Source organism: Alosa sapidissima, chromosome 3 (assembly GCF_018492685.1).
Source record: "Alosa sapidissima isolate fAloSap1 chromosome 3, fAloSap1.pri, whole genome shotgun sequence".
NCBI classification, from domain to species: Eukaryota; Metazoa; Chordata; class Actinopteri; order Clupeiformes; family Clupeidae; genus Alosa; species Alosa sapidissima.
Window position 1 is genome coordinate 24,482,437 of NC_055959.1, and position 12,755 is coordinate 24,495,191.

Genomic DNA, 12,755 nt, shown 5'->3' on the forward strand with positions numbered 1-12,755 from the left:
TAAAATGTCAACTGAGGAAGCCACAATGGTCAACTTTGGGGTAAACCCAATTTGTCCGTCTAAATCTAACTTTACTGTTCATCATCATCCCCATAGAACTACCCGAAAGTAAAAAAAAAATAAATATATATATAGCCGCAAGCGGCAATGGTTGGCCCGAGAACCTGCAGTCCACAACCCGTGACATTTCGGAATCCAACAATGCACCCACATGTGGTTTGTGGGTGTCAAATGCACATATCTGATGTGTGAGTTATTTTTTTCTGGTTTATACATTGGAAGCACTTACTTCCTGCTACGTTACATTTTACTCTGATGGCATTCAGTAGGTGGCACTACACCACAATTACATAGGCTACGATGATGCATCTGGAAGTGACTCATTTACTACAAACGTTTTGTAATCTACCGTGCAATGGTTGAGAAGTGATCCTAAAAAAACTGTTTTCATGCTACTGGAAGTGGGATGGTGGGGAAGGGGCGGCATGATCCCCCCCTCATGTTTGCCTTAATGCTGTATCATGCTTCTGCGTCGACTCCACGCAATGACTACACCGTTGCCTCGACGCTGGCGTGAACCTTTTGAAGTTGTGCATCCCCTGTATCTCCGTCACTCACCACCGAAACGGTAGTTAGATGGGCAAACTCTGTAGACTGCTGTGCTGAAATATTAATCTTATTTGTTTGGCAAAGACACAGTAGCCTACCAATGAAATAAGAAAATAAGTCTGAGGTTATTTGAGAGGTGTTTGCCAGCCAACCTATGTTAGCAAGCAAACTTTCCCACAACTGCCCACAAAGTACTGCTTGTCTGGGAAGAGCTGATTTCAAAACGTTACTGTCAAATAGTCACTTTACAAACGAATAACCCCATCATTATAATCCAAATATGTCTGAGTTTATCTGCAAAGCTTATGTCAGTGAACATGTGGCATGTTGCTTCTCACCACAGTATAATATATCAATATATATATCAAGACACAGGGCGAGTTGACCAATCATAGTACTTGCGGACTGCGTCATATACGCAAGGTTATATACACAGCAACGCATGTGGCTTTGCAGGGCTAGAGTCCCACAAGCTTACCAACATTGGTGTCTGTGGGTGGAACTGATTGTTTCATTTTGTCATTCTGTCAGTTGCCAGATGGTGACACAGACATGCATTTTGGGCATGTTGATATCATCATTACCATAATAATGATTAAGTTGTGATTCACGATTTTCTCATGATATATTTTTTTAACAGAATAAGCTGCCGGCATCATGACTGAATAATATTCCTTTATTTATATAAACTGATAGAAACACAATGTCTGAACTGGTTGTTACCTCAGTGTCCCAGGTAATGTGTATTCTGTGTTAACTGGCGCCCTGATAAGGTTGTTTTAAATTAGAATAATCTTTTGCCCAATCAATCTGACTCCAATTTTACTATTATTGCCAATACATTTGTATTGAATTTTAGCCAATTCACGGTGCATCAATACATCCCTAATGTATATTCATATGTGTACAGTAAACCTTCCGAATGAATGAATTATGACGAATGACGAATTAACTCAGTTAGCCAAACTTGACAAGAGACATAAAGACATGGATGACAAATAATTTCCTGCTTTTGAAATCCAATAAAACAGAAGTCATGGTTTTAGGTCTTAAAAAGATGAGAGATATCCTATCCTCATCACAGGCTACATTTACTGATCTTCGACTATCCTCATCCACAAGTGTTAAAAATCTAGGAGTTATAATTGACCAAGACCTATCACTAAATAATCACATAAAACAGATTACCAAAACTTCATTTTACCATTTAAGGAACATTTCAAAGATAAGGAAGTCCTTACCAGACGCTGAGAAATTAATACATGCTTTTGTCACCTCAAGGATTGATTATTGCAATGCTCTATATGCTGGCTGCAATAACACCTGTCTAAAGAGCTTACAGCTTATACAAAATGCAGCTGCTCGCACACTCACTAGAACTAAAAAATATGAACATATTTCCCCTATCCTGGCATTCCTACACTGGCTGCCTGTTTTAATTTACCTTCACCATGACACTCACTCTCTTGAGCACCTTGCCAGGCACACATGGTTGGACTACCGTTTGCACCTTCACCATGACACTCACTCCCTTTAGCACCTCACCAGTCCCGGCCCTGTCACTACAAGCGTCTTATGCTTGATCTCCCTCAAGCACATTGGACTTTCTTAATTTAACTTATATAGTGTATTTAGTATTTCGTTTTGTTAGTTTTCTTATCTGTCTTATCTTCTACTGTCTTTATTGTACAGTGGAGTTTAGTTATATGTTTATACTTATACTTATGTTTACCATTTCTGCTGTAAGTGCATGTTGTGTGTTATGTCTGTATGCTACTGAGACCCTTGAATTTCCCCTTGAGGATCAATAAAGTATCTATCTATCTATCTATCTATCTATCTATCTATCTATCTATCTATCTGTTAAAAGTCGCATTGACTGCAAAATATTACTTCTAACATACAAAGCCAGGCACCAGAATATATTAAAGATCTCCTAGTCCCATATAACCCACCCAGACCGTTACGATCACAGAACACTGGCCTTCTTGTAATTCCAAGAATATCAAAAACTACAGTAGAAGGCAGAGCTTTCAGCTATCGCGCACCCCTTCTCTGGAATAATCTCCCTTCCTCAATTCGACTAGCAGACACCCTCCCTATTTTTAAGTCCAGACTTAAAACATACCTCTTTACTGCCTCCCATAGTTAGGTATGGTGCGGTGTGGAACTTCACCCACCTCAGAGATTTTTGGAATGGACCACCCTGCTGAGTCCTTGTGTGACTGGCACCCCAGTAATGTGTGCGCTGGTGGTCACAGTGACCATACCTGCGCTGGTGTCACCTACCCCTCACCATGCCTTAGTTATGCTGCTATAGCATAGTGCTGTCATGGACTTTTCATGTGCCACCCAATACAACCCCCCCTCCCTCTCTCTCTCTCAACTCTCCCTCTCTTGCCTATTCTCACTATGGTATACTGTAACAATATATAATAGATTACTTATTGACATTAACCATTTTGAGTTTTCAGTAATACTAACCCACTCTACATCTCTCTTTCTTCCCCCTTACCTCACTTGTGAGGTGTATCATCACCAGTCATCAGCCATCCGTGTGCTTGGCCCTCTTCTCACTCATCTCACCTGAAGTCCCATCCCTATGACTGCCCTATCATCGCCTATTACTGTCCCCCTACCTGGATTCCTGGCCCGTACAGCCTAGAGACCCACCACCTGCCTACGACAACTCTGCCCGGATTCCTGGCCCGTACTGCCGACCCACCACATGCCCTTTGACAACTCCTATTCCCCTGGACAATTCTATTTCCTACGCTGGACTATTTGAATTTCTGACACTAAATTAGGATTAATGCATTATCATACCGGATATGTAATCATCCCACCTCTTGTAACTTTCACCTCAGGTGGCTTTAAACACCATGTCCTATTCTCTACACCTGACTAACATATGCATTTGTCATGTATACAGACCTTACTGTCCTGTATCTGACCCTAGATGGGTCAGGCCCTTGAGTCGTGGATCTGCTCGAGGTTTCTTCCTATATGTATCTCCAATTCTAGGGAGATTTTCCTCCCCCCTGTCACCCATGGGCCTTCTTTTCTTTTCTTTTCTTTTCTCTGATTGTCTAACACTCTGTAAAGCGCCATGAGACATGTGTAATGTTTTGGCGCTCTATAAGTACAATTAAATTGAAATTAAAATTTAAATGAATGTATGTTGTTGTATGTATGTATGTATGTATGTATGCAGTGGTGTAGTCTAGTTTGTTCAGTGTTGAGAAGTAACAGAATACATGCAACGGGATCAGATATAAAATACAAAATATGAGTAATATATGAAAACCTGCATAGCATAGGCTATAACCTCCCCTTGTGGTGTTAAAATTATATACATCTGATGTTAAAAGTGTTTCATTACACTAGGCTTATCAATCCATCCTCAATGTAAAGGAGGTTGTGGGTTGTTGTTGACATTAGCTATGAGTTTTGCAACTTCAATTTAACTTTTTTTTTATCCACTGCTAATACATATAATACAATGTTACACGCTATGCATAGTTTATCTTAGGTTAGGCTCAGGCTTGGGGGAAAGGCCACTTTGCCTTCAGTTGGGCATATTTGGCAGGGGGCGCAAAGGCCACACGCCAAGGCCAAAGGCCAAAGTTAACTATACAGTAGGCTACATAAAAATGATCAAAGTTGTATATAGCCTATTCACAACAGTAGACCTGCATCACTGTATGAAACATTACAAAAACATGACATGACATATTACATAGAACTGTATATCATCTGATTTTAATATAGATACAGTACCCTCCAGAATTATTGGCACCTCTGCTTAATGTTGATATAAAAAAATCTGTTGGTGATTTATTGTAATCTCACAATGAAAAAAAAAATAGGAAAAATCCAACCTTGAAGGGAAGCAAATTTATTTTGAGAAAAAGGAAAATCTCATAAAGAAATAAATATTTTTAACAAAAACCCGTTGCTCACAATTATTGGCACCCCTGCTTATAATACCTTCTCAAGCCTCCCTTTGCCAATAAAACAGTTTGTAATATTCACCTATAACACCCAATACAGTTGGAGAATACAAAGCAAAAGATTTAAGATCGTTGGTCTTTCCAGATCGTCCAGATTCCTAGGTCCACACTTGTGCATTCTCCTCTTTGACTCACCCCACTATTTCTCTATGGAGTTTAGATCAGGGGACTTAGATAGATAGATAGATAGATAGATAGATAGATAGATACTGTATTGATCCCCAAGGGGAAATTCAAGGTCTCAGTAGCATACAGACATCACACACACATTCACTAACAGCAGAAAAAAGTAATTCAAAGTAAATAATATAAAAAAACACAGCTAAGCAATAAGGACAGTAGAAGATAAAGAATATACTAAAATACAAATTATACCAAATAACACAAAATCTAAATCAGTCTAAAAACAGTATCCACATAGTGGGTGATTAATCAGGAGGCACTTGCAATGACTGAGGCAGGGACTGAGCCTGTGATTCACTGTGCATAGTAAGGTAAGGTGCTCTGTGTGAGTGTGTGAGTGAGTGTCATGGTGATGGTGCAAAAGTCCAACAGTGCAACAGTGCAAGAATAAAGTCTATAGACCAGCATAAAATACATATGGACATATAAGAGAGTAGGCAAGGTAATATAATATAATAAAAAAAAACAACTATAGAAAAACTATATATTATATATATATATATATTAGGGCTGTCAAATGTCAAAATAACAGATTCATTTCGATTAATTAATTTGAGAAAAAATAACTGATTAAAAAAAATAGCGCAGATTAATCGATTCCGTATGACCTTTGACCCTAAGCCGTTCTAGTCAGTAACCAGACTGTAAAATAAAGGAGAGAAAAGAAAATGTACTGCTTAAAGAAATAGTGTTGACATTGAGGGAAGTGTTGATTTTCATTGTGTCCCCTAGGTTTTATATGTGGCCTGAAATGCATTGTATGTGAAAAAAAAAAACTTCTTCCTGAAGCACTTTTGAATTTATTTCCTCAGCATATAAGGTTATATCGTAGATTATTATGGCCATTATTTGAACAGTGAAAATAATAATAAAAGAGTTTTTGAACTTAAATGTCACTAATGCTGATTATTCAATGATTCATTTGAATTTAAATATTTAAAATACTTTCACAGCAAAAATTATATATTAGATTAATTAATCACAGAGTATGTAATTAATTAGATTACATTTTTTTAATCGATTGACAGCCTTAATATATATATAACTATATTAAGAAAAGGTATAAGTGTGGCCACAATCCGGCTGAGGGATAGAGGGAGGGGTTATGCATATGCAGTGTTTCCCACAGAATTGAATTCTATTTGTGGTGGTAGGTTTGCAGAATTAACTCAAATGCAACAGTTTTTAACAAATTAGTGCAGCACGGTTATGATTCTAACCAGATTTAAGCACAATTTAGTACAACCAGGAAAATCATTGTGTGGTGGTCAATGTTGATATTGTGGTGGGCTGCCACAAATAAGTCAATGTATGGGAAACACTGCATATGTGCTAATATAGCACGCAAACAGTGATGCAGTAAGTCAGTGGTAAAAAGTGGCTAGTGGACAGACAGTACCCAAACATGGAGAGGGTGGAGAGGCAGACAGACTATGCGGAGAAGTCTATCTCTCCTCTTCCCTTAAGTGAAGCATTGAACAGTTCAATGGCCCTGGGGACAAATGACTTCCTCAGTCTGTCTGTTGTGCAAGGCAGTGAGCGAAGTCTCCAGCTGATCAGGCTCTTCTGCTTTACAATAGTGCTGTGGAGATGGCAATGGCCGAAGCTTGATTTTGTGTTCAGTAAACCATATTTGTTTTGATCTGAACGATTGTTTTGGTTGATTGGAAAAGTTGGTCCAATCATGACCAACTTTTAGTGTCTTGTCAGAGATTGGCAGATTTCTTTTCAGTCTAGTCATTCTTTTTTGGGGGTACTTGGTGACTGGTACTTGTAACTCTCCAATAGTGGTTCTTATGGATTTTTATTTATTTATTTATTTTTTTATTGCAAACACCATTGACATTACAGAAAATGCAACACTACAACGACATGCACAAGAATACTACATCGGACAAACAGATGTACATTACACAAACACATACTGTAACTTAACAAGACATCACAGTGACATGGCTTATTAACACACATAACATTAATAACAGAAAGGCTAAGGATGATTTGCGTCCAGGATGATTACAGATATGATTATCAGGGATGAAATTGATGACCGGAATGACAAGAAGGGGGGCTGGGGGGGTGCGGATGCTAGCTAGCTAGCTAGCTAGAGTGTGAATGAGGTGGTGTTGGGATGGGGGTGTGGGTGGGGGGGTAAGGGGTAGTGAGTGTGTGAGGATGTATGTGTGTGAGTGTGTGTGTGTGTGTGTGTGTGTGTGTGCATATGTGTAAGGTTGGCTTGCTGTTGGGCCAGGAGGAGAGAAGCTGGAACACAGAGAGGGAGGGTTTCAGAGGAGAGGAGTTGTAATTATTCTGTTAAAGATGAGTGTAATAATAAGAATAACTGATTGCCTGACTGATTGACAACCTGGGCACCCATTAATGGCCACAGTTCCACCCAGCCCCGGCAGTTATGGCGATGAGCTGACAGAGAGGAGGACCTGTGTGCCACCCACCCCCCCAGGCCCCCATCATATGCACACGTCCCCCACTACCACGACCAACCACACCTCGCCCCCAGACCTCCATCCAACACGCCACTCTTGACCTAAATATGTATGTGAATGGCTAGGTTGAGAGCTCTATCTAGTGTGTAGCATTAAAAGAAGTGGGCATGCATGGTGAATATCTGTCAGGATTTCCCCATGCACACCACACTTACCCTGTGTAAGATGTATGCATGTGTGCATTAAAATAAGTGAGGCATGCAGATAGACACCTGATGAGGTATCTACCTGCACTCCACCCTTACCCTAGCCTGTTTTGTGGTTTTGTTTATGTTTTATGAATGTCACCTAATATGTAGTGCAATTAAAAGAGAGTAAGCGTGCTGTGTGCTTCCAGAACAAGGCATGTGCATGAGCGTATGAGGAGGGTGCACAACGGGGGCCCAGGGCCAATAGATAACCCACAGGACCCAACCAATGCCAAACCCACACAGCGACCCGCCAGGACCGAGTCTCCCAAGCCATCCAATGGGGCCCCGGCATAATAACGATGAGAGAGGCAGAGAGAGTGAAATTAGAAAAGTTATCAGAGATTGTGATATCATGAGAGGCTACACGGCTCTCAGCGGGACAGTTCAGCAGTGCAAGGACACAATGGTATAATACAAGGAAGGTTTTTAATAAAGTTCTTGGGAATTAACAAAAAGGTATGCCAAGTTCAAAAGGGTAACTAAGGATACGGTTGATCTTTCAACAGTCAAAACTTAAACAATGTCTCTTCAAACGTGAAATCATAGTCCCATTCCCTCAGGTAAATATCTTCTTTGGAAAGCGGTCTTCAGCCTTACTTTAGTCAGCGCCGCAGCCCGTGGCCAATCCGGCGGTAAGTATTCCAGTCTTCAGGTAAGTATTCCAGTCTTCCAGTACTTCACGTGGAAAGTGCCACTTCGACGGTCTGTAGTTCCTCTGAGAGCACAACTTGGAGCTCATCAGGCCCTGATCGGTCTCAGGTGTGTTGGGATATCGTGTGTTTGAGGGGTGGAGTTTCCAACTCCACCAGCAGATGGAGCCAAAGCTGTCCGTGACTGCAGCCATCTCGGGAATGTAGCGCCCCTCCAGAACGCAGCCTCTCATGACATCACAAGATGTAAATAAAAGGGGGAGGGGAAGAAGGGGATGCTATTTATTTGCTATTAATAATAATAATAATAATAATAATAATAATAATAATAATAATAGTTCCAGCTACCATCCCCTGCCCAGTGTTCGAGGATATGTGTATCTGTTGATGAAGTGTGTTGGTGTGGAGATGGATCTTAGGCAAAGAGGGTCAGGACTGTAGGTAGGTGATAAAGGGATACCAAGGAGAGGTTGTATTCTGAGTATTGATTACGTTTGTAGTTGATAGGTTTTCTAATGATATATAGTCTGTTAACAAGTTTTTCCAATGAGTGATGTGAACATTGTTCCTAGATTTCCAGTTTATGAGGATTGTTTTCTTGGCGATAGTCAGCGCTGCCAGCAGTGTTTTATTGCAAGAGTTGCTTAAATTGACTGGATGTATCACCAATGCAAGGAAGGGGATGCTGGGATGTGACAGCCAAAGATGGAAGAGAGAGATTTTGTGACACTCACCCAGAAGTGGTTGATTGGAGTGCAATGCCAAACCGCATGGATGTATGTGTCTGGGTTATTTTGTGTGCAGTGAGAGCATAGATCCGAACCAAACCCCATTTTAGCCAATTTATGTGCAGTGAAGTGAAATCTGTGAAGAACCTTGTATTGTATTAGTTGTAGATTACTATTCTTTGTCATGAGATAGATGTTTTTGCACATTTTGGACCAGAAGTCGGCACCGGGAGTAATTGATAAGTCTGATTCCCATTTGTGATATGGCAGGCCAATTGTTTTTTCTGAACGAGATATAATTTTGTAAATTTGGGAGAGTATTTTTTTGGGAGAGGGAATATTAAGCAGCTCTGAGATTGGTGGGGGAATGTCAAGGTTAGCTGTCTGGATGTTAATTATTCCTAGGATAGATGATCTAATTTGCAGGTATTGTAAGAAGTGTTTACTCTCGATGCTGTGCTTCTGGACCAAACAGGAAAATGAGGCCAGATTATTGTCTTGAAGAATGTGTTGAAGGTGAGTGATACCCTTTCCCATCCATGTGTGAAAGTTAAGTGTTTTTTTTATTGACGGTGAAATCTGGGTTATTCCAAATCGGGGTGCGAATTGATGGTGCTATAGGTGAATCAGTGATGTGGTAGAATCTCCACCAGGCTGTCAGAGTAGATGAAATTGTTGGGGCTTTGAAGGATGGATGTTTTTTGATTGACTGGCTGCAGAAAGGGAGATCTGAGATTTTAATTTCTTTACAGATTGTTTGTTCTAGGTCTAACAAGACCTAGAACAAAGGGGGTGGGGTGTAGCCATTTGTAAATGAAGTGGAGCTGATTGGCCAGGGCATAGTGCTGGAAGTGTGGGGCCTCTAGTCCTCCCAGTGCTTTTAGTTTTTGGAGAGTGGTGAGTTTGATCCTTGGGGTCTTATCTTTCCAGTAGAATTTAGTGATTAATGAATCGAGAGACTTAAACCAGAGTGGGGTGGGCTGGGTTGGAATCATAGAGAGTAAATAGTTTATTTTGGGCAGTATTGTCATTTTGATTACTGAGATTCTGCCCATGATGGATAATGGGAGGTTCTTCCAGCGTTGAAGGTCATCATCTATTGAAGTGAGTAGAGGGGAATAATTTAGGCTTAATAAGTCTGACAGCCTGGGGGAGACTTTTATCCCTAAGTAAGTGATATAGTTAGTGCAGAGTGGAATAGGTGAAGAGTTGGCTGTCACATCCCAGCTGTTGGGATGTAATGGGAGAATTGCAGATTTATTCCAATTGATTGAGTATTCAGAAATTTTAGAGAATGTGTCAATTAGTTTGATGGGTTCTTTTACTGATGTTGTGGGGTCTTGAAGAAAGAGAAGAATGTCGTCGGCATAAAGGCTGATTTTGTGATGCATATATGGAGTCTGGACACCTTTGATGAGGGGGTTCTGACGGATGGCAGCTGCTAGGGGTTCAATGAAGATTGTAAATAGTGAGGGGGAGAGTGGGCACCCCTGTCTAGTTCCCCGGTGAAGAGTGAAACTTTGTGATGTTAGTCCATTGGTGATTACTGTGGCTGAAGGAGAGGTGTATAGAAGTTTAATCCAGTTAATGAACGACTCCCCGAAGCCAAACCTCCCTAAGGTGGAAAACAGGAAATTCCAGTTCACCCTATCAAATGCTTTTTCTGCGTCCAGAGTTGCTATGATGGTATTATCTTGAACATTTGTGGAGTGATACATTATATTAAACAGTCTGCGGGTGTTGGTGGATGAAATTCTGCCTTTAATGAAGCCTGTTTGGTCTGGGTGGATAATGGATGGGGTGACCTTTGCTAATCTGTGTGCTAGCATTTTTGCGATTATCTTATTGTCCACATTGAGGAGAGAGATTGGCCGGTAGCTGGATGGCAATGTTGGGTCCTTATTGGGCTTGAGGAGCAGTGAAATTGAGGCTGTGGTGGAACTAGTTGGAAGACGTCCTTTCTGTTTTGATTCATTAATCATTCTGGTGAAAAGTGGAGCTAAGATGGTCCAAAATTGTTTGTAGAACACAGCAGGGAAGCCATCCGGACCTGGTGCTTTATTATTGGGCATCTGTTTCAGGGCATCAAACAGTTCTTGTTGAGTTATAGGTGATTCCAGGTTATTTATTTGGGTCTCATTGAGTTGTGGTAATTTGATGCTGTTTAGGAAAGAGTCTATAAATTCCTGGTTGGGGGTTATTTCTGAAGAATATAGTTTATTGTAAAACTGGTAAAAAACATGATTTATTTCTTCAGGTGAACTGGTTAGCTTCCCTGCTGAGTTCTTTATGACTGGGATTGTTGATTTTTCTTTGTTACGTTGAATTTGATTTGCTAAGTATTTACCTGATTTATTGCTATGGTGGAAGTTTTCCTGCCTTAGACGGTGAATCATAAATTGAGTGTGTTTATTGAGTGTTTCATTGAGTTTGAATTTACGTTTCCTAAGTTTTGCCTGTGTTTCTTCAGTTGGGTTGCTTGCATTGGTTTCTTCTAACTGTTTAATTTTATTGTTGAGTTCTACTTCCTGTTCTTTTTCCTTCTTTTTTTTGTATACTGAATATGAGATGATTCTTCCTCTGAGTACTGCTTTTCCTGTTTCCCACAGAAGGGAAGGAGATGATTCAGGGGAGTCGTTCACTTCTAGAAAGAATGCCCACTCTCTCCCAACAAAGCTGATAAAATTTGGGTCTTGTAAGAGGGATGTATTAAAACGCTATTTGCTAGATGGTTGCTGCTGGTTAGTTATGTTCCATTTAATTGTAACTGGGGCATGATCGCTAATGACTATGGGATGAATTGTTGAATCAGAGATATTTTTCATTATAGAGTTGCTGGTTAGAAAATAATCAATACGGGAATAGGAGTGGTGGACCGGAGAGAAAAAAGAGTAGCATTTGGAGTCTGGGTGCTGAAGCCGCCAACAATCGCCAAGGCCAGAATCGCTCATGAACTGTTTTATTGTTTTTGTGGATTGCCAGATTCGTTTGCTTTTAGAGTGATCAGATCTGTCAATTGTGGGGTCTAACACTGTATTGAAGTCGCCTGCGATTATGATGGGACAGCCAGATAGAGTTGAGATGGAGGTGAAGAGGTTCTGAAAGAAAACTGGGTTGTCTGTATTAGGGCCATAAACATTAGCAATTGTTACAGGGGTATTGTGAATTGAGATGTTTATGATGACAAAACGTCCTTCTGGGTCTGTGATGGTGGTGTTATGGATGAATGAGATTCTTTTGTTAATCAGAATGCAAACTCCCCTTTGTTTTGTATTGTAATGAGCTGAGAAAATGTGATTAAATTGTCCTGATTTGATACGGGTGTAGTCTGATTCTGAGAGATGAGTTTCTTGTAGGAGACATATGTCAGCTTTTAAACTATCCAAATGATTTAAGATCTTATGGAATTTTTATCTTATCATCCTCCATACTGTACGTGGGGGCAAGATAACCTTAGGTCTTTGTCCAAGCATGTTTATCACAGAATATCATTGATTAGAACCATTTAATCATTGTTTTAACTGTAAATATAGGCATTTTCAACAATGTACCTAGTTTGTATAGACATTCCCTGACTTACACTTTTTTTTTCATTTAAATTTAGTGTATTCTCTTGTCTTTCTGATGTTGAAAAATGACTAGAGGATTTAGCGTCTGTGTCACTTTATTTTGATACCTTAGTGAAAAAGAAAGTCATGAACTTCTGAAAGTTCACAGACACTCTGATTAACTTAAATAAGTTGAAATTAAATAGGAAAATGCCTCTGTTAGGTTTTGGATATAATTTTTTCTAGGGGTGCCAATAATTGTGAGCAACGTGTTTTCGTTAAAAAATATTTATTTCTTTATGAGATTTTCCTTTTTCTCAGAATAAATT